Here is a 23,176-nt window from a genome sequence, read left to right as displayed (position 1 = left end):
AAAGGAAATGAACAATTTAAAAGAAGCTAGCTGAAACCTCAGTGAATGTAAAAAAATCCACCTCAAACAGAAATATATCAATGATACTTGCTCATTGTGACAGGCAGCAAACTATCAAATAAGCATATTGGTAGGACATGGTCCCAAATGAACTATCAATATCCAAGGGAACATTTGTTATGCTTTTAAATATGCTTTTAAAATGATCTCTGAGCTTTTCACTTATTCTCTGGCCTATACTATGTGAATAGATATTCCTTCTTCCCAAACCAGTTGTGTTTTTCTGGCTGTCACTCCCTAAAGATACCCTTTGTCTTAAACCACCTGCAGTTGCAAAGGGAATCAGACATGTGTCTGTGTAGGTGCACAGCTAGTAGACACGGTTAATGGGATTTTCAATTTCCTTTTCAATTTTTTCTTTTTCCACTTTAGGAATCTAAATAATTGAAAAACTTTTGTGAATTACAAATCCCATTGAAATCTCTGTATACAATAATCATTTAATTATTTAAGCTTTTCTACTGTTATCATTAATGGAGTAGTTGGAATTTATTTTGCACTGTGTATACTGATTATATTCCTAAGAGAAGGAAAATCTCTTTTCTCACATTTTTCTGTGCTTTTCAAATTTTATATTTTTTTTTCAAACAGAAGAGTAGTTAGAATCTTCCTCAAGATTTCAGAAGAGCTAACCCGTATCATTATCCAGAAAGCTAAACCTACTCATCAAAGTTCAGTTATTTAGAAATGTGGCAGTTAGGAGTGCTGTTAGTGCCTGCTTTATGAGGATCAGGGAAGGGAGTGTCACAGGGTGGAGTTTTTTAACTGTCTTCTTCAGTTAGCAAATGTTGTCCACATATGGCAAAAAGTGACAATGAAGGGAAAACACATCCTCTGAGTCAGAGGATATGTTGGTACTTCTTAGGAGAGTGTTTTTTCACATCTTTGTCACATCACAGCTTTGCTCAGTGGTAGTATCATAGCCAATAAGGTTAATCTGAGACTCGATTATTGCTAATTGAAAACTTATCCCATTTTGGCTTCAAATGTAAAAAGGGAAGTTTAGATTGGATATAAGGAAGAAGTTCTTTACAGTAAGGGTGGTGAGGTACTGGAATGGGCTGACCAAGGCTGGGCAGCCCAAGGCCAGGCTGGACGGAGTCTTGGGTGATGTGATTTAGTCTGAGGTGTCCCTGCCCATGGTAGGGAGTTGGATCTATATGATCTTAAGGTCCTTTGCAAACCTACGTATTCTGTGATTCTATGATTCTATCTTTCCAGCAATACATTTCCCCTTACACTTGACTCCATAGGAGGTCTGGAACATCTAAACAACTACAGATGAAAAAGGAATTCAAAAAGCACATTTGCAACGTGAAATGTTTTTTTCTGTAAAACAATAGATGCATACCATGCTACGGAGCTCCCTGAACTGGCATTTAAATTAGCCATTTGTATTTACACATAGTCATCTTCCATATATATGGGAGTCCTGTAGCACAGTGATCAATGAAGCAAAAAATTGTAAAATAAGCAAGACAGGGAAAGGCCACATACAAGCAAAACATGATATTCTGCTAATTTGATTATTGCTACATAGTAATACTAGTGACACTGACTGTTGGCATGAAAACATCTGCCATGTGCAATAGAGCCCAGAATGTATTTACCACTTATCATAAAACCAAAAAACAGTGGGGTTACATGTCGATGGTCTCGGCCTGATTTAGTCATCCCATTCACTGAAAACTAAGCAACATGCCTTGCAAAACCCAGGTGATTATTTGGTTCCATGTTTCACTGAGTCCATGGTTATGCTATCTTAAACTCACGCACTTATGGAGATTTCTGACCATCATGTAAGTGTACAGTGGACACAGACAGCATGTTCTGGAAGCATCATTCTGAAGTTACAGCAAACAATATTCACAGTGGCTACATATAGCAGATAATTTTATTACGACCAGTTAAATGAATGTGAGTGGGGTTTTGAGAAATTAGTTCTTTTGTGAGAAATATTAACTTCATGAGCTGGTCGAGGGGGGAAAAATCTTTAAAATTAAACTATCATCTGTAGTACTGACTGATAAAACCTGAAATAATACTTTACATTTTAGATAGAAAGAGTATCCAGATGAGGGTGGATATTAAACTAGGGACTGTAGTCTTAGGACAAGGGGTAACACGTTCAAACTTAAACATGGGAAGTTTATATTGGATATAAGGAGGAAGTTCTTTATTGTAAGGGTGGTGAGGCACTGGAATTAGTTACCCGGGGAACCTGTGAATGCTCAATCCCTGGCAGTGTTCAAGGCCAAGTTGAATGGAGTCTTGGGTGACATGGTTTAATGTGAGGTGGCCCTGGCCATGGCAGGGGGGGTGGAACTTGATGATCTTAAGGTCCTTGCCAACCCTAACTATTCTATGATTCTACGATTAAATGATGGTGAATTAAAACCACTTAAAACATTGCAAGATTCTATTAATTTGTGAAAATTAAAACCTTAGTGATAGAATAAGGAAATCTCATTGCCGGAACTACATGACATGGTCTTGATCTCCCAGTGGTCCTGGAGGGAGGTTTATGTAAAGAAGAAAAAACAAAGTAAAACAGAAAAGGCACCTTGCTTCTTTGATATGTAAAACAGCTAAGATACTTTGGTTTACAAAACAGAAAAAGAATTTGAGCCAACTAGGTTTTCCAGATTGTCAAACAGTGTAGCTTCAGTCAATTCACTTACAGAACTTCTGTTCAAAATATTATGTTTTCCTTTATCTACTGTTATTCTACAAGCATACAGAACCTTCTCCTTTGTCTTTTTTCTTAAGCACAGACATCATGTTTTTTATCTTTTTCAAGATATTTACTAAACCCCCCTTTGCACCAGACCTGCAATTCTATCTTCCATCTAATTCTGAATTCTAGGGTGTACATTGTCCAATTCTTCTGATTTAAGGATATTTTATTTTTTAAGATTTAAGACTATGACAACTTTCACTTCTACTCCATTACCTCCTACAAACACCTTGCTATTGCTCATTTTCAACACAATCGCCTTTAAAACATAAACAAGACATAAGTTTAACTTCAGAGACACAATTCAACAGCATATTGTGTCAGACACAGCCTCTGTGAATGGCTGATCCCCTTCATCCTTTCACATTCTCCTGTCATTTATCTTGGGTTTGTATTATTTTCCTATTTACTTTGATTTTTTTTTTTTTGTCAAGATGTAACAAATACAGCTTTTGGTGATTCTCCCGCTATTTGCTTCTTGGCGTCTTCTCACTGACTCCAGAATAGATTCTCATTTCTGAATTAGCTTTTTAATGAGGAATGTCTCTCTTTGCCTCCGAGGAACCTCTGTTTCTCCTTTTTGAGCCTGAAGAAATCCCAAGCTTTCCCCGTGTCTTTTAGGCAGATAGGTTTGATGTTTGGCTCTCTCAGTATTGAGCTATTTCTGAGAAACCTGGTAAATACATATGGCTGATGTCAAAGCCTCACAGAGACAGCATGGATGCAGAAGCATTATGCTTATTTAGCTTCCTACTGATGAATGCATGCACCTCATTTTTTAACACTCACCTAACCAGATGTTCAAGAATAACTATGTACAGCTAAAACATAAGGGACTTGTCTATTCAAGACTTACATGATGACCCACTAAGTGTACAGTCATCTGTAACAGCTGCCTTTCAAAGGCTTCGCAGTCCATCTTCTACACTAAATTTAAAAGATCAGACTACCTGTTAAACCTGTGCAATTTCTGATGGACCATGCACAGTGTTCATTGAGAAAATCAGGGATGGGTTTTTATAGCTGAAACTCATGTTCCCACTTCGTGCTTATGATGCAGTAAACTCTGGCATGAAGTCATCAAACATCATGCTCTGATAGGTATGCATCTTGTTCAAGGATTAAGTTAGATGTGGTTCCTAGCACATGACATCACCTTGTCAGAGATACTCACAATCTCTGATATTATACTCAAAGTGGTTAACGACCCACATTTACACATTGGAATAATATCTAAATTAAATATAATAAATTAAACACGTTGGGTATAATATCTGAAGCATTACCTGAAGTGCCTGAATAAAGACTATGGTTGGTAACTTTACTTTTCAAATGCAATTAGGATTTTTAAACCACCATTAAGATCATTTCTAGCAACAACAAGGCTTTATCCAAAGCTTGTTTAAAACCAACTATAGAAATAACTTTTTTAAGGATCTAAAACTGAAATCTCATGTTTCATTCAAGACCAAGATGATTTTTCTTTAAACTATTTTTTCTAAGATAAATATGCAGCAGAATGTATTTAAAAAATCAAACAAAACAGAACACTGACAAAACAAAACAGCTGATCATATATCACTCCTCCTATGCTAAGGATGAGCCACGTATGACAGATGGTGAACATTTTGTTTATTGTACTACAGGAAACCACTCAGACAATGCATCAGTAAGTCATATAAATATGTACTTGGAAAGGAGCAAAATGAAATAACTTAATATATTAAATAAATAAATTACTATGGAATAACCCATTTCCTATGATTATTAAAGAGTACATGCAGCTTCAGATTCCTATAATAATTACTCTGAGACTCATCTCAAGGCTCACAAAATATCTTGGTAGTAGATCAAACCCTGTAACCACTTTGCCCTGTGAAAACTGAAATTTTGAAGTCTTCTTTTGAATTGAGAGAAAAAAAAAAGAACCTGCATATAGATCATCTGTATTTCATATAGTAATCCTACAAGGACTACTAGCAACAAAGGGGTCAGAGGGAGGTTGATATAACTCTGATATCTCTGTACCTTCAAAGTTTTTGGAAGGGCCATAGAACACTTTTCACTTTGGTCAGAATGTCCAATGTGTCATTTGATGTACATTTTCAGCTGGATATAATCTTTAATAAATACATTGATTTGAAGTCCTTCTAAATAATTTATTCACCTTCGCTTTGACACTGAATAAAAGGCCATCTTGCACAACACCAAAAGCAGTTTAGAGAAGAGCAAACTGTCCCTTGGATCAAGGTTCTCCCTCACTAGGCCCATCTGATTAAAATCCCATGGAAAACTCAGTTCAAGGGTCACTTTAAATATAAAGAGAGAAGCATAATTTTTTTTTCTGCTTGACCCACAGGATTTCCTAGTTCTATAATTCAACCACCTTACTATAGTTTTGAGAATCTTCACTGCATTTATGAAAGGCTTCTGAGTTCCAAATGTTAAACTCAGTGTAAGTACACAATGTTCTTATTGATAGAATCATAGAATTATTGAATCAACTAGGTTGGAAAAGATCTTTAAGACCATCAGTTACCCCAGGACTACCAATTACCCAGCTGTTACCCCAGCACTGCCAATTCCACCACTAAACCACATCACTGAGGGCCTCATTTACATGTTTCTTATAATACTTCCAGGAATGGTGACTCCACCACTGCCCTGAGCAGCCTGTTCAAATGCCTGACCACCCTTTCAGTGAAGAAATTTTTCCTACTATCCAGTCTAAACCTCACCTGTCACAACTTCAGGCCATTTCCCCTGCACATGTACTTGCTACATGGAAGAAGGGAACAGACACCTCCTTGCTCCATCCTTCTCAAGCGGGACCTTATCGCTCTCTACAGTTACCTGAAAGGAGGTTTAGTGAGACAGGTCGCTTGTCTGGTTGCCCACTAGACCAGGACTACTGATAGATGATGGAGAATGGCTTGGCAAGCTCTTCTCTGCCAGCTCCTGCAGCACTTCTGGGTGGAACCCATCCAGCTCCATAAACCTGTGTATGTCTAAGTGGAGCAGGAGTTTGCTAACTATTTGTTCCTGAATTATGGTTACTTCAGTCAGCTCCCCATCTCTGTCATCCAACTCAGGGAGCTGAGTACCCTGAGGATGGCTGGTGTGACTATCAGAGACTGCGGCAAAGGCAGCATTAAGTAGCTCAGCCTTTTCTTCATCCTTGGTTACTAAGTTTCCTGTAGTACTCAGTAAAGGATGGAGGCTCCCCTTGGCCCTCCTTTTATTGCTAATATGTTTGTAAAAATACTAATAATTGTACATTATGCCAGTGGCCAGGTTAAGTTCCAGATGTGCCTTCGCCTTTCTAATTTTCTCCCTGCATAACCTAACAATTAATATTATCTACATCTGTCGAACTTTTCCTGAAAGCTAGTTGTGTCTCCAGATGGTGATTGACTCTTTCTGTAGGAAACAATTAATGAACGACATTATCATCACTGTCCTTCTTTAACCATAGGTGCACCTGGCAGAAAATGAACCACAAAGGATTTCCACTTTATCATTTTATTATTTCTGATCACATTTAACAGATTATTTCTGTATACCACTCAGACTCTCCCTAATTTATCTCTATTACAGATGCTCCTGATTAAACAGTTATTGTGCTGTGTTCTTGCAATTGCTTTGTTAAAAGACTCCATACACACTATCCAAAAATGGTGTGTATGGACAACAAACACAAAACCCCATCAGGAATAACACCTGTAGACTCTGACAGATGGGCTGCTGTGAATTTCATTTTCACTGGGATGTTGAAAACAAGATCCAGCACAGCACCTCTCCTTATTGGTCTTTCCTTGCAGAAAGAAGTTATCATCAACTGGTTCCAGATTGCTTCTGCCCTGTTGTGTTGTCCCTCTAACAGATATTGGGGTGAAAGAAGTTATCAACTCATTCCAGATTGCTTGTGCCCTGTTGTGTTGTCCCTCCAACAGATATTGGGGTGGCTGAAGTCCCCACGAGGACAAAGGCTTGTGAATGCAAGGCTGTTCCTGTCTGTTAGAGGGCCTCATCCACTCGGTCTTACTGGCTTTGAAGCTCAAAGGCAGCCTTGGCTGCAGTGACCAAGAAATGGTGGAGCTCAAGAGATCCTTAGGACAGCAAGGACCATCTTTAAAGTCCCCTCCAATCCATGATTCCATATGATATTATGATTAGTCCAAACCCTAATGAGGTTACTGGATGTGAATTTAAGATTTAATTGTGAGCACAATATAGGAGATGTGGCTACTTGGGTAGGTATCAACTTCTTTCTGTATGCTGCCAGATGCATGTAGTCAAGGAATAATATTCACCTGGAATCTAAATATAGGTGTTAATAAAGCAGGACACAGTGTCATATAGATGAACTATACAATTCCCACACAAGAGCTTGCAAATAGGCAAAGTCAGCTAAGTTTCTTTGAAACCACACAGTTAGACATTTTCTGTTAATTTATTAGCATTCAAAAGAAGAGAGGGGAAATCATTGCTAATAATAATTCAGTAAATGGTAAAAACACTTGTCATATGCATGCATACATAACTACATTACACTAGAAGATTGTAGCCTTACAGATTAACATTTCTAGAGAAGATATATAAGAAAGAGAGAAGACTATAGAGCAGAACCAGACCTTTCCTGTTGAAAAAGCAAAGATATTCTCTGTCTTTAATAAAGTAAATGGCTCCTTGTTACTAATTTCCTGGTGGAAGATCTATAATACTAATTTCACAAACCTGAATTGAATTTTATGGAACAAACTACTAGTTCTACTGGAGTGAAAAACCCTTAATCTGCAATACAGACTGCAGGATTTTCTTCATACTTTTTGTTCTTTGTTTTAATTCTTAAATGATATGAAAAGTGACTTTCCTCTGGAAAAAAACTCTATTCCTCTTAGCCTATGTTACACAGGATGTACCTACAAGTCTAATGGACTCCCTTCTAAGGTAATTGCAAAGCAATGAAATTGCGTAGACAGTGTTAATAGTTATTAATTCAGATCTGTTTCTAAATTCCATTTCTACTGTCTTAACACTCCCCCCCCTCCTGAATACACAGATCTCAGTAGCTGTCTTTAAAATATAAATATTGATTATGTTTGTATTGTGTTAATCAACAGGACAGAACTGTGAAGGAAACTTGAAGAGAAAAAGAGGAAAAAATCCCTCTGAATGTTTTTTCATAGTTCCAGCAAAGTTACACTACCACTCTGACAGTATATAGCAGAATTAAATTAAGATCATCATGATATACACAACAGAAGCTACAACTTCTTTGCACAGATTTGGATTCAGATGTAGGTATTAACTGCCATTAAAAATGGAAACAATCAAACCCACTACAAATGTGCAAAGGATAAACCTAAACAAATGTCTGTCTTCCACAGACTTGCTTAGTATTCAACCCAGTGCCCCACAGGCACAGTCTAGATGGCAGTTTATTGTAACTGTAATGTAATAACTTGCATCATTCACATTCATAGTATATCAAATAATTTTGAAAACAGAGGAGCGAAAGATGATTTAACTTCACATGTCTAAGATCGTTTTCCCAGCTTCTATAACCTTTTATGAAATCTGACTGCAACCCTGCTGGTTATAAAGGGCTCTGAGAAGTTTCCTCACTCACACCACCTACACGTTAGAAACTTTCATAAATTGAATGCAGATATGTTAAGGTTCTAAGATCTACTACAAAGTTCAGATTCTTCAAAGACCTGGAGAATTTAAGGGATTGATCAGAATGAAAGGGTCGAAATATTTCTTCTCTGAGCATGGTTTTACCTATAACTTACCCATTAGTTGTTGATGCAAGTTTTGTTAGATAATTTCATATATGAAAAGGCCTCATCTTTATGGACTTGCCTTATCACAGAATCCCAGACTGGTTTGGGTTGGAAGGGACCTTAAAGCTCATCCAGTTCCAACCCCTGCCACGGGCAGGGACACCTTCCACTAGAGCAGGCTGCTCCAAGCCCCGTCCAGTCTGAGCTTGAACACTGCAGGGGCAGGGCAGCCACAGCTTCTCTGGGCACCCTGTGCCAGTGCCTCACCACCTTCACAGGGAATAATTTCTTCCTAATATCCAATCTATATATCTATATCTAATATAGATATTATATCTAATATATCCAATTTATATCCCATATCTTATCTGATGATCCCTGGGCTCTGGCTGATGCTGACTGTCATCACTAGACCTCATTCTGACCCTGACTTTGCTGTTCCTATTCCTGGCTCCTTCTCCTTGGCTTTGATTCTTCACCATAACTCATTTGAAGATCTGTATTCAGCCAGCTCTGATTCCCATATCTGGATATGCTCTGCTCACTTCACTCAGGTGCTGTGTGTGCTCTGTGTGTTGACAAAGCCAGGTGCCATGTTTACAATGCTCCCGATTCCTAACTCCTGGTTCCCCTGCCCTTACAGAGCAGCCAGCCCATCCTGCTCTCCAGCAGTTACAGCAGTTAACTAGCCCAGTGCTGGTTTTTACACTGAACCCAGCGATGCATGTAATGATCTTTCATTTACTTCAATAACAAGAATTTCTGCATGCGTGAATAGTTTCCTTGCTTGTAGAAAACTTATTACCTGGATGCTCATCAGCTTAGGAAGATGAGGGGAATTTGCTGGTAATCTCCACTATGAGGCTTCTCAAAATGAGATAGGAGCCCAGAAGGACAATATCTCCCTAGGTCCCAGAAGTGAGGACATGTATGTCTGATTCTGCTTCAGCTCATGCTCATAGGTCTCTTAATAGGGAAATAAACAAGAAGCAAATCCAGAAACTTGTGAATGATGCAATCCATTAAGCACCATGCATTGAAAATTATGGTGAAAATTATTCATTGTAATAGTATTGGAGCAAAATTGATGGACAATCTTTAAAATAAACAGTATTCTTATCTTTATGAAGATTTTGAATAATAAACAGATTCATGCAAGGAAAAGCATGTTCACTGGTAAGCAACGAGAAAGAGGGATAAATTTGCTAAAAACTGCACTGTTGATAAAAACTGCTTGAGAACATTTTTTGTTGTAAAATTTATATATGAAATAAGTTTACATACTCAGTCAAAACCACAATTAAACTACAAAGACAGGCTCTGTTAGTTTCTGCCTGTGGATGGGGCACAGATCTCTGCAGAATGGTCCCTCTAGGAACTATTTCTTTTGGGCAAAATTTCCCCCAAAACAAACTGTTTTGTCCACTAAACCTATATAATTTGCAGAACACACAATGTTCTCAAATATCAGAAACCCTCCACAAATAACAACCACTAGAACAGACTTGCGTTCCATAAATATTTTTAGTTTGATAGAATTTCCCCTGCATTGGTTATGTTAGATTCAGAGCAGCCACGCGGAGAAGGACTTGGGGGTGTTGGTTGATAAGAAACTTAACATGAGCCAGCTTCAGTGTGTGCTCAAAGCCCAGAAAGCCAACCATATCCTGGGCTGCATCAACAGGAGGTGACCAGCAGGTTGAAGGAAGTGATCCTGCCTCTCTACTCTACTCTCAGGAGATCTCGCTTGGAGTACTGTGTGCAGTTGTGGTGTCCTCAACATAAAAAGGACATGGAACTGTTGGAACAAGTCCAGAGGAGGGCCACAAGGATGATCAGGGGACTGGAGCACCTCCTGTATGAAGACAGGATGAGAAAGTTGAGGCTGTTCATCCTGGAGAAGAGAATGCTGCGTGGAGACCTCATAGCAGCCTTCCAGTATCTGAAGGGGGTCTATAGGGATGCTGGGGATGGACTATTCATTAGGGACTGTAGTGACAGGACAAGGAGTAATGGGTTAAAACTTAAACAGGGGAAGTTAGGGTGGTGAGGCACTGGAATAGGTTGTCCAGGGAGGTTGTGAATGCTCCATCCCTGGTGCTGTTCAAGGCCAGGTTGGGCAAAGCCTTGGGTGGCATGGTTTAGTGTGAGGTGTCCCTGTCCATGGTAGGGGGGTTGGAACTTGATGATCTTAAGGTCCTTTCCAACCCTAACTATTCTATGATTCTGTGATTCTATTTCCAACATCATAAGCCAGAAAGAAAACTGAAGTCCTGTATGCTTTGCCAGCATGGGTGTTTTGTTTTTTTTTTGGATGCCAAATACAGGCTCATTACAGCTTGATGTAATCTGGATGTTCTTATCTAAAGATCCATATGAAGGAGTCCTCCTACTAATTCTTTTGACTCTTCTAACCCATGATTTTGGCATATACCAGTGATGAACCGAGTGGGTAAACTTTCTGCCTCCTCTTAAACATGTGATATTCCATACAGGAAGATGTATTGTATAAAGTGTTTAAAAGCCTTTGAGACAAAACCAGTCATAAATGGTTCAGAATCATCAGAATGAAATTATTAGTACCAGATAGGCACTTAACACATCCCACAGAAAGATGATTAACTGATTGCACAGAACATTTGTTTCTCCTCTTGAGCAACAAGATGAGGAGAATCCTACCCAATAAGGGTACACTCATATCAGTGCCTTTTATGTTGGTGTTAATGTGCTAATGTAACAAACCCCAGCTCTTTCCCCGTTGTTTCCTGTGTGTGCCTGGAAATTTTCCTAAAGTTCACAGCTGAGAATAAGCATGCATTCAGACAGCTTGCACATGAAGTAAGTTTGCACTGAAGACTAGTGTCCAGTTTGCACTCAGAATATAACCGCATCCATCCACTACTTCTCCCTGGTAATGACTATTTCATAGGGATCATTTTTTCAGTCATTCTTGCATTATGAGATACACGGAATACAAATTTGCTTAACATTACTCACACTATAAAACCTAGAATAAATGCAGGGACTTTGTGTCATTGCTTTTCACAATCTAGCAACATTTTTTAATTTCCATTTTGAAGTAAAACTTAACTAACTGCCTTGCTGAGGGGTATGATCTTTTGCTGAAATACAAATGAACATATTGTTTCATGAAAGCACAACGACAATGTAACAGTTATACTATATCCTAAAAGTCCACCAGAACAAATAATTTTGGTTTCAGCCTATCATCTCTGTATTATTATCCATAGGATAATTAGAATACAACCAATCTTAGTATTATAATTACTTGCAGCTTAATTCTCACATTGACCTGATATTGCACACCACTATGGCTCATTACACTTGTTTTATTAATGCAGTGTATAAAAATTATATTAACATTCTTGCTAGGTACAACATAATCTTCTTGTTCACCCACACACAAAATAGCCTTCATTAAATGTGAAATAATAATAATAAAAATATCACATTAGAACTTAAATGCTTGGTAGACTCTGCTTTCCAAGAATCACAACAATTTTACATAATTGTTCAGACATTTTTCACTGCATATTCCTAACCAGTCTATTTGGTGTAGAAAATTATATTTATATATGCTTCTGCAACATGCAAAGATACTGTATTGTATGACAACAGGAATTAAAATAAAATGAGTTCATAAAATCAGTGATGCCAGTGTATTAGCAGTTTGCCCTCAATATTCTGCTATAATAGTTATCAAAACTGCATTAATCTTTCTTATTGAAAACTATATAAATACCCCTGATTATCATTAAAATGTTATTTTGTCTTCAGCACAACAAATTAATCTTCTTTGCTAGTGAAGATAAAGAATCAGATTTTTTCCAGGCTTTGCTTGTTAATGATGCTTCTGTGAAGCAAACACAAGAGAAAGCTCAAAGTAGAAGAATTAAATGAAAAAATTGACAGGAAGAACTAGAAACTTGTTAACAGAAATTACAGACAAGTTTTATCAGTTTCCACATAAATGGTCTATTGTTGCTGAAGACTTTCTTAAGAGTATCTTTTCAAGTGAAACACCCACAGTTATTTATTGATTCTTAACAGAATTTATTAGAATGCAGGCCACAAAACCAAAATCTGTGGCTCAGTCATGGAAAAATCCACATTACCCACGTCTGAGTAAACCAGAACTCAGGCAACAGCCATGAAAGAGACTCCAACACAATCAATCAGAAAAGAGCATGCATTAGTTATTACTGACATCTCAGAGTTTCCAGTTCATCATTTTGGCAAGAATTAAGAGACTGAAATAAAGTAACCTTCCAAAAAAGCCTGGCCTAACCTGGAGTGACAACTAATACTTGAGAGAAACATCTTCTTAGGAAGGAAGGCTTTCTGGAGTTGTATGAATGGTGTATCTCATGATTTCTTTTGAACCAAGCTGTTGTATAGATTCCTACTTTTTCCAAAACATGTGAGACCCAGAAAATGGGATTATAGGTGCAATTTGCATATGGCATACAAAATATGAGTGAATTCAAAGAAAACCAGTTCACTCCTGAGATATGTGGAGGAGAAGGCAATGTTACAGTTATATCACTGCTGTCAGCTCAATAGGCACCTCATTTGTATTGACCAGAAGACCATTCTGTTATAGTTACCACAGAAATGCTTTATGAAAGACTGATCGCAGAACACAGAGTTTCAGAAAGCATTAAATTCATAGGTCATTAAAATTCAATACTAGATTAGACTTATCTTTTAGACCTAAATCATAATTCTTAATCTAGATTTCCAGCCTTTATTTTGGACAGGTAAAGCAAAAATAGTGAAATAGAATATATTATATATATGACAGTACATCTTGTGAATACCTGCAACTATTTAGCATAACTAGCAACTTCCAAAATTTGTGTTGGATTTTAATAACCAAATAAATGCTGCAATATCTATCTGGATTTTATCCGATCAAAAGTTTACAGGATGATAAGTATTAGGAACAGAAACTATGTAGAAAAATAGGTAGGCATAGTAGAATAACCGTCTCAACTTTCCCTGAAATATTAGGATTGATTCAGCAAAACTACTCTGCTTTTAAAAATGCAGCATTTCACACCAGATTAATGACTCAAATCATACAGACTCTTCGTGAACAATCAAATCAGTTGTATTGTTTGCAGATTTGGGAAATGAGAACAAAGTGACAACATGTCTCTAATTGAAGGTGCAGCTCAAAGGCAATAGAACATTTATGTCTTTTAATCTGGTGATTAAGTATAGACCGCCATGCATTACAATACTGAAGATTCAGTTCTTCTGATTTTTAATTATTCCTCCAGGTTGAAGGAGCAAACAACTGGTGCTGTAGCAAGCAACTCAAACCACTTCTGACTTGATGAAGCTTTGTCTTTAAGTAACTGAAGCTAAAGGAGAGCCCTGCATGAATTTCATTGTCTTTGAAGAAGGCCCTCCAGGAAGTAGCAATATTAAAAATACTATATAGACTAAGACTATAGAGCTTATTAGAAAGAAAAACCAAGCATTGCAGGACACTGTACTTCACTTATTTCTATCTGTGCATAATGGTCAAGTACTTCACATTAAGGGTAGTATAAGCTTGAACTTGCAAGGTTTTCAGTTCAAGAATGTTGGCTCTGGAAGTTCCAATCACCTTTTCATACCCAACAGAAATTAAGGATTTAAAGTTATTTAGTTTGGACCAGATGATCCTTGAGGTCCCTTCCAACCTGGTGTTCTATGATTCTATGATTTTTGCCTTAAAAGTAAACACAACCCTAATCTTTTAAGAACGTCCCATCCCTAAACGTCCAGTTTCAAAGGCAGTCTTATTAAGAATCTTCTTATTGGGAGAAAGGTGAATGTAATACTAAAAGCATAGAAAGTATGTTTGATTTCTCCTTTCTGGCACACCAGATAATTGGGATAACAGCTCTGCACATGGACTTACTGTTTTCCCCACATTGCTATAAATGTCTCAGGTCTGTGCTATAGAAAACAAACACTTTTTATGTTTCCTTATATTAGCCCTTGGATTCCAATTTGACCCTCACTTTCTTAGACAAATGGGGTCATGCTGCTCCTTTGCCTTCTACTCGACTAGCCTTAATTATTTATTTTCCGTCATTCAGGTTTATGACTATGCAATAAAAGATAGGTTTAATGGGCCAGTAATCCAGGATGGGAAATCATCCAGCTACTGAAGCATTGAGGACATCAAATTAGTGGCACTGCTGATCAGTTTTTTCCCCAGCTTGACATCTGCTTGCAAGCACTCATAGCCAAAATTGTTTTGAAAGGCAATGTAAGCCTTAGGCTTTGAAGCTTGCCTCCTCAGATGCATCAGTGAATCTCTCCACCCCTTACTACTTGTTACTTTCTGCCATGAAATGACACAAAGCATGCACAAGGGAGACACCATTTTCCGGTGTTTGAGCTGATGAGTAGAAGTCAGGATTCCTGGGCTCTGTCTCTGACACCATTCCTGATTCTCTTGCGACTCTTGTCTTATGTGCATACTTAATATGTACATTAAAATAGATGACACGTCCACACATGTAAGAATAATTTCTGGAAACCTTTAGTTTGAATTGAATTTCCTGTCATCAAGTGATCATTCTTTGATTTTCCCTTCCAGAAGCTATTCTAGTAAATGTGACTACTGTTCAGAATTTCCCTACATTTAAAGGTAAAAGAATATTAAAAGATGCATAGACTTCTGGAAAAAAAAAAAAAAAAAGACTCATGAGACTATTGTTCTGGACTGTTTCATAGTACAGACAACACAACTTTATCCAGTGATTCCTGCTTTAGGCTAACATTTACTTGGAAAATAGAGTACCTTAGAAAAAGAAACAAACTAAAAACAAAGAGTCCCAGTGGAAGCCGAGTGCCAGCCATCATTATCAGTAATCATCACATCACATCAATGCTTACATAATAATGATATAAGTACAGCGATTACTCTATAATAACGCTATGCTAATATTGGTGTGCACATTAATGTGTAACATTTGAGTGTATGCAAATGTAAATATTTATGTAAATTAACGTTTTCATGAGACCTTTGTGCATTTGCCCTATCAAATTTAATTATTATGGTCCATTTTTTATATACATTACAGCTGAAGGGCCGTGACATTAAGTAAACCAGCCCATAGTCTGTCTTGTCCCCCATGCTATCTTCAACAGCCGCAATTTGCTCAGGGACAAGACATCAAAGTAGTTTAAACATAGAGAATCTTCTTCTGCTATATCCTCACAACTTTTAGAAATCTAAGGCTTAGGCACTTCCTAAGCTAGAAATGTCATGTTTTATTTTAACAGTCATTGGATGGCCAGTTGAATTACTATTTGAATACATAAGCAAAAAGCTTTTATATTTTAAATTCTGCAGCAGTGAGATCCGCAATTCACTTACACACTGTGTGGTAAAGCATTTTCATTTGTTTAACATATAATATGGTTAAACAAGTTTAATTTTATTCTTCCCAGTTCTTGTATTGTTGAAATCAATGAATATTCTTTATTTTTTTCATCTTTTCCATGACTTTTTCTCTCCATGCTAAAATTCTCCCAGTTTCCTGACTAAAGAATCAACGTTTGTTTGATATAGCCACAAATGGAAGCTGCTTAGTGCCCCGATTATCTTTGGCTATCAGCTTCTATATTTTCAAATTCTACTGCGCCACTTTTCAGAAGAATGGATGACAGTAAGTACCACTTTTTATGGTATTTAAGCAATGCTTAATGACATATAGCATTTGCTCTGTTCTGCTCTGCTCTATATTCCCTTGATAATATTCCACTTCAGTTTTTTGTTTCTACAAAGCACTGAGCTGACAGAAACAGTCAACTGTAATTCTCAGCTGGCAATTTTCAGTGGTAATTTTTCTACAGACCTTTGCCATGTACTCATTGTCATGGCTGTCCCTTTACTACTTTACGACCTGCACTGAATTTAATCTTGTGATCCAGATTTTAAATATATTAAGAATTAATCTTCAACCTCACCATGGTCGGCTGTCATTTTAACTACCCAAATATTTAAAGAGCATTGAAAACGTTTCATCTTATTGTCCAGTTGCAGGTGGATATATTTAAAACAAGAAAATCAATATCTACATAGAGTTTCAATGATAATATCTGTTCTTCATTGACCATGTATTCCTGCCTTTGTTTCTGCTTTTGACACTTACTAACAATTGAAAAACCTTGTTTCCATTTTTTTTTTTTTTTTTAGGCACATAACCACTTTGGAAATTTAAAGGAAATGTATCAACTGGAAACTGTTCCTTGTATATTTGTTGACTTCCTCAAAGAACTCTAAAAGACTTTCTAGGCATGAGTAACCTCTGTGAAAACCATTATGACTTTTGCCTGTAAAAACATAATTATTCATTATTATTTCTGTTCTTTCTTAAGGTAACTATCAATTTGCTCAGCAAAACTCAAATTTACTGGTCTGTAGCTCCCTGGTCTGTTATGAGCTTGTCATCTTCCATTTCCCTGGTGCTGATTACATTTTAAGCACAGTTAATAGTTCAGCCATTTTATATCTGAATTGTGAATACCAACTGTTCCTGATGATTTGTTATCATTAATATTATCAGTAAGTTCTAAAACCTTTCATTCCTAGCATTTTATAAACAGCCCAAGTATTGTATTCAGACAGTCATCTGAGAAACCCTCTAGCCTGAAGTCCTAATTCTTAAACTTTGTGAAGCTTGTGTTCAAACTGCAGATCCTCTATAACCATCAGTCTGATATAAATAATGAACGAAAGCAAATGTCATCATGCCATTTTTCAGTTTTAGGTACCCACATTTCTATCATTCATCATTATCTATTTTTCCTGCAATTGTTCAAAGTATAAGTATCACAAAACCCTTTCAATTTAGGTACACTATTCATCAAGATAAAACCACAGATATGGAGGAATGAAAAGGCAGAACATAACTTACTTTGTTTGGAGCTTAGAATTTCCATAAGAATCATGAACGGGGGAAAAAAAAAAAAAAAAAAGAAAGATATGATACAGGCACCATTGATATTCTCATCAATGCAGAAAATTTGAGATATTCTGAATTATCTATTTTCAATACTAGACAAATACAATAAACACTATGACAAATACTAGACAAATAAAAGCATACACTGAAGAAGCAGAAGGCTTTATACATTTTAATGGATAATGGCATTATGGAATTTCTGAAAAACAGCTTATTACTTAATTTCAGGTGATGGAACTTTTTTTGTTACTGTGCTGTGTTGATTTTCTCTCTGAATATCATTGTTCTTTAAAAAAAATATTTTCTGCCAGAAATTTCAATACTATGAAGCTTTCTGCTGCTTGTTTCTGATTTTACTTTTTGAAGGAAAACAGTCATTCCAATCTTATTTTTCTTTGATGAGTCTTCCAAAGAACAGCAGATTTTCTAGTCACAAGGTTAAGGAAACTGCTAATTATGAAAGTAAAGATTTTTATACTACTGTTTAAGTTTGGCATAACAGTAAGCCTTTAATTTATGTGCACAAAATAGGAATTACAAAATTCCTATCAGAACTGCTCTATCATTTTTAAATGATTTTTTTTTAATTAATTATCTTTTCTTTCCCTTATGGCTTTTTTTAACTTGTGTTCCATAAAAAAGCAACTTCTCTTTTACAGACAATAATTATTGGAAATGTCACGTAATCAGGACAAACACAAAATTATGTGCTATAGTTCCAAAATTGTTAAAAGCAGTATTTTATTATTATTTTTCTATTTAAATGACATGATGTTATGATGACAGCCCTGGAGAATGAAGCACTCTTTCTGTCCACTCTTTCTTTCCACAAAACAGTGGTTTCTTTCGCAGTGGGATTTTCTCCAGCAGGTTCTGAAAAAATTAAATGCACTTCAGATGGACCAAGCATGGGCACAGATGAAAATTCAATTATTACCTTTAAGCTTTTCACCCTTGTTACTATGAAAATGACAGATTTTCAGAAAAGACTACAAGGGTGCTTATATTGTTGTGCCATCTAAACACGGTTTCATACTCCAGATCCCACAGAGTTTGAAGAGCAAAATATAACTGACTCTCCTGGATTTTTGATTACTTATATGGAGACTCTTCATCTGGGAATTATCCTTGCACATAAATTTCTGGGACTGGTTCCTACCCAGTAAAACACAAAGGACTGAAGCATATGCTGTCAGCAAGGAGAAGAAGTCAGTAATTAACTGAGACACTGAGTCTTTGCCACATTTCACTGTTTCCTTCTCACAGGCTCAAATGTTTATCAAATGAGGTATAAAACCTAGGAAGAGCAAATACATCAGATGAAACAGTATGATACTCATCTCAAAATTCACAAGCATGGTAACCTTATATATTTTTAAAGTTTTATACTGCAATTTTTCAGGAGCTCAATAATTTTTTTTTTTTTATATATATATTTTTCTTTTGAGCCACCAACACATCTGAAGTCCTGCCTGATGTTTCCCAAAGGACTTTCAGGCTTCAGTCTCACTGATGACAAAGCCTTACACACTCATCCTTGATCTCTATAACTCTCCTGTTCCTCCTTTTTTCTTGAGGGATGTCAAGGATTCTCACAATTGCAGACCCTCCCTATCAAATCAAACTAATCCTCAAGTTCTAATCCCCTCCTCGTTTTGAGAGCATTATAATCCTGAAAAGGTTAACTGGCAGCACCCATCATCCTGTGGTTGCAGACAGTCATGAATGAAACCATCTCCTTCACTTCTCATGGGAAAGAAATGGGATTAAAAAGAAGTACAACTTCTTCATAAGCAACAATTCCTTAGTGCGGTACACTGGGAAATAAGATACATAGGTCTGTAACCCAAATTAACCCAGATGCAACTAGGTCCAATGAGGGCTCAAGGCATATTTTACTGTAATGAATCTATAGATCATCTTCTCTACTCCCTCTTCCTACCTCCAGCTCTCCCACTTTCTCCTCTGACTCCAGCAAACACACAGCCACCTGGAATCCCTTCCCAACTTATAACAAACTATTAATAAAAACTAAAAAAGAAAAAAATAATCTCAATTTTTAATTAAATAGGGAAAATCCATACAATTTTCTTCTTACTATATTTTAAGAAATAAAGCAAACGAGATCAGGAATACCACCTCAAGCCCACATTACTGCATCAATTCAGAATTTAGCAAAAATACCTAGATAAATTCTGAGACTCTGGCTATACCTCCTAGCCTGATCACCTGCATCTAGCATAAACCTCGTGTTTGACTTAGGTGGAAATAAACTTATGCGACAATAGCTCATGTGTGGCTTGAAGCCATTTCTAAGGTTTGACACAATGACAGGAAGATGACTAGGTTTGGTATCAGTGGGATAGGACTAAGCACATCTAGGGTAAAATCACTGAGATTTCAAAGGGGGGCAAAAAACAACCTCTCTCTCATCTCATGCATTCCTCAGGCTTAAAAATATAAAAAAAAAAATTGTGTGCTGCAGAAATGGAGTATCAGAAACAAAAGCAAGTTCTACTGCTTTAATAATGAGAGTGTATTGATGATCAGGTAATGAGGTGGATCAAGAACTAGTTGAAAGGAAGAAGGCAGAGAGCTGTGGTCAGTGGGGCAGAATCTAGCTGGAGATCTGTGACTAGTGGAGTCCCTCAGGGGTCGGTACTGGGACCAGTGCTGTTTAATATTTTCATCAACGAGCTGGATGAGGGAACTGAGTGTTCCCTCAGCAAGTTCGTGGATGATACTAAACTGGGAGGAGTGGCTGACACATCAGAAGGCTGTGCTGCCATTCAGCGAGACCTGGATAGGCTGGAGAGTAGGGCGGGGAGAAGCTTGATGAAATCCAACAAGGGCAAGTGTAGAGTCTTTCATCTGGGGAAGAACAACCCCATGTACCAGTACAGGTTGGGAGTTGACCCACTGGATAGTAGTGAAGGGGAAAGAGACCTGGGGGTCCTGGTGGATAGGCGGATGACCATGAGCCAGCAATGTGAGCTGGTGGCCAAGAAGGCCAATGGCATCCTAGGGTGCATTAGGGTGTGGTTAGTAGGTCAAGAGAGGTTCTCCTCCCCCTCTACTCTGCCTTAGTGAGGCCACATCTGGAATACAGTGTCCAGTTCTGGGCCCCTCAACTCAAGAAAGATAGGCAATTGCTTGAAAGAGTCCAGCACAGAGCCACAGAGATGATTAAGGGAGTGGAACATCTCCCTTATGAGGAGAGGCTGAGGGAGCTGGGTCTCTTCAGCTTGGAGGAGACTGAGGTGTGATCTCATCAGTGTTTACAAATATGTAACGGGTGGGTGTCAGGATGATGGAGCTAGGTTTTTTTCAGTGATGTCCAGCAATAGGACAAGGGGCAATGGGTGTAAACTGGAGCATAGGAGGTTCCATGCAAACATCAGGAAAAATTTCTTTACTGTGAGAGTGACAGAGCACTGGAATGGGTTGCCCAGGGGGGTTGTGGAGTCTCCTGCGTTGGCGATATTCAAGGCCTGCCTGGACAAGTTCCTTTGTGATGTACTCTAGGTTACCCTGCTCTTGCAGGGGGGTTGGACTAGATGATCTTTTGAGGTCCCTTCCAATCCTTGGGATTCTGTGATTCTGTGTATGATTCCTAGCTAGGAAAACAATGAATTATCCATGGTTTTGGTAATGATAAATGTCATCGGATGTAACGATGTAAAAGATGTAAAGATATTGTCTCCCCCATCACTTCAGAGCAGGTATAACACCAATTCAGAATTTCAGTGAGTGACTGTATTTGACAGGAGTACCGGAAAGGTGGCCTGTGGTGCTAATAAATATCCTGCACTGAACACATTGCTGGTGTTCGACTACACTGTTAAAGCATGCAGGTAAACACTAACATGCACAAGCCCCCGCGCATTTGTGAGCCAAACATGGAAAGTGCTTGTACCAAACACTTTAAAAAAGATGACAAGACAGATTGTTTTTCTCCATATTAACCTTTCTGGATTGTAGTAGGTGGTAAAAATGGCATAGATGGAAAAAAAGGGAAAGAACGTTCCTTGAGCAACACAGGAAATAAATGCAGCAGTAACAAAGAGGAAGCCCATCCTTTTTTCTTTTTGAAATAGTAGGTATCAGGACAGGTAGATGAATATACTAACCTGTCTTAACTCCAACACTGACAAATTTCAAATAAAGAACATACCGTACCCTGACTCTGAGACTGGCTCTGGGTTTCTGATCAGTAAAACTGTGTGATTAATACTGTAAATGACTAGCACTGAAGGCCGAATTGTGACATTTTACAGACATTTAACATATTGAGTTTCAGCTGTGGCAATGATGTTGTTTTATCACAGGTAATTTTCAGGATATTCTTGAATTAACTATGCTATATCAAACAACTCAGAGATTTGAAAGCTGCCATTATAGATAGATTTCATAGCGTAAAATTTGGACAGTATGGATGACAGATAGGAAGTTTCCAGAATGGATATAACACACAGATTTTTCCCCCTTCAATTTTTTTTTTTTTCCATATTTTTAGATTGGTTTCTTTGGGTAAAGGTTTTTTGGGATTCTTTTCTTATTCTCATCACTGCACCACTTAAACAACACTGCAGTGTGTGAAGCTTATATGTTGCTATCCTTAGCCAAGTTAGATCTGGATGAAAGGAAATCTCTGTAACTTTTTAATTCACCTTGAAGGGGAGAAAAGTAATCAAAACAAGAATACAATCAAATCTTCAACCCCCCAAAATGATTAAACTGATTAATATTTTCTTTAAATGCTAGATGCTGCTCTTATTGTTTGCAAAATGATGAGTTGTAACTAAATTCTGGCAACATACCTTTCAATATGAGCTGCTACTGAAAAAACACACAGAAACTCTCCTTTCTACCAGGAACTCACATTTTACATAAACAGGTTTTTTATACTCACAGTTTATATAAACATTATATGTTACCTCCAATACTAACCTGCTACTTTGCCAAGGTACTTTTGTTTTTACAAAGTTGATCATTACTGCCTCGCTTTCAGGACAGCATTTTTGCTCAAGTGCAGATTAATGTGAAGAACGTGCATTAGTTCTGCTCTAATTAAGCATACACTTACATAGTCTCTGGAACTGGAACTGTAGTAAATAATATATATGAGTTAGCCGGAAATCTTGATTATGCTGATACAAAAATAGCTGCATGTATATAAGAAAATACCTTCCCATTGCACACTATTCTATTTCACATATATGTACCCCAGTGCAGAAAATGAGAAAATAAATCTTGAGAGATGGGAGGTCATATTGCTTCAGGCATGGATGGTGGAGACGCAGACCTGTGCCCCAGTTAGTACTGCCTGATGTGGTACTTTCATGCCTCTCTCCTCTCTGCCTGGCTTGTGCACCGTGGGTAAAGTAAAAGATTCACAGACAGGACAATGAAGATTTCAGCAAATAAGTTCAAAAATGATAAAATGGAATATTGCAACCAGATTTTTGGAGCAATGCATCTTGAGAAGGGCAGGAACTGTGGTGGAAGTCACACACAGCAACTTCCTTACAACTTTCTCTGCTGGCAAAAAAAAAGTGAACTATGGAAGTCCTTCAGGGATAATTAGCTTTATT

At 37.5% G+C, this 23,176-nt stretch overlaps 1 protein-coding gene and 1 non-coding gene across 2 annotated transcripts in view; one reads left to right on the top strand and one right to left on the bottom strand.

The window, feature by feature from the left end:
* Nucleotides 1-23,176, bottom strand: part of LOC133208241 (GTP-binding protein Rit2) — a 132,675-nt gene that overhangs the window by 61,053 nt on the left and 48,446 nt on the right. The gene's annotated exons all lie outside the window — the stretch shown is intronic.
* LOC133208242 (U4 spliceosomal RNA) lies at nt 958-1,078 on the top strand. The gene has a single exon (XR_009724300.1). It is a non-coding gene; the product is annotated as a U4 spliceosomal RNA (small nuclear RNA).

Source organism: Neopsephotus bourkii, unplaced genomic scaffold (genome assembly GCF_033783945.1).
Source record: "Neopsephotus bourkii isolate Nb327-2 ecotype Australia unplaced genomic scaffold, CSIRO-AGI_Nbou_v1 NB_247, whole genome shotgun sequence".
In the NCBI taxonomy this organism is placed as follows: domain Eukaryota; kingdom Metazoa; phylum Chordata; class Aves; order Psittaciformes; family Psittacidae; genus Neopsephotus; species Neopsephotus bourkii.
The sequence above is the reverse complement of the archived record's forward strand: the minus strand, read 5'-3'. Positions and strand labels throughout refer to the sequence as shown.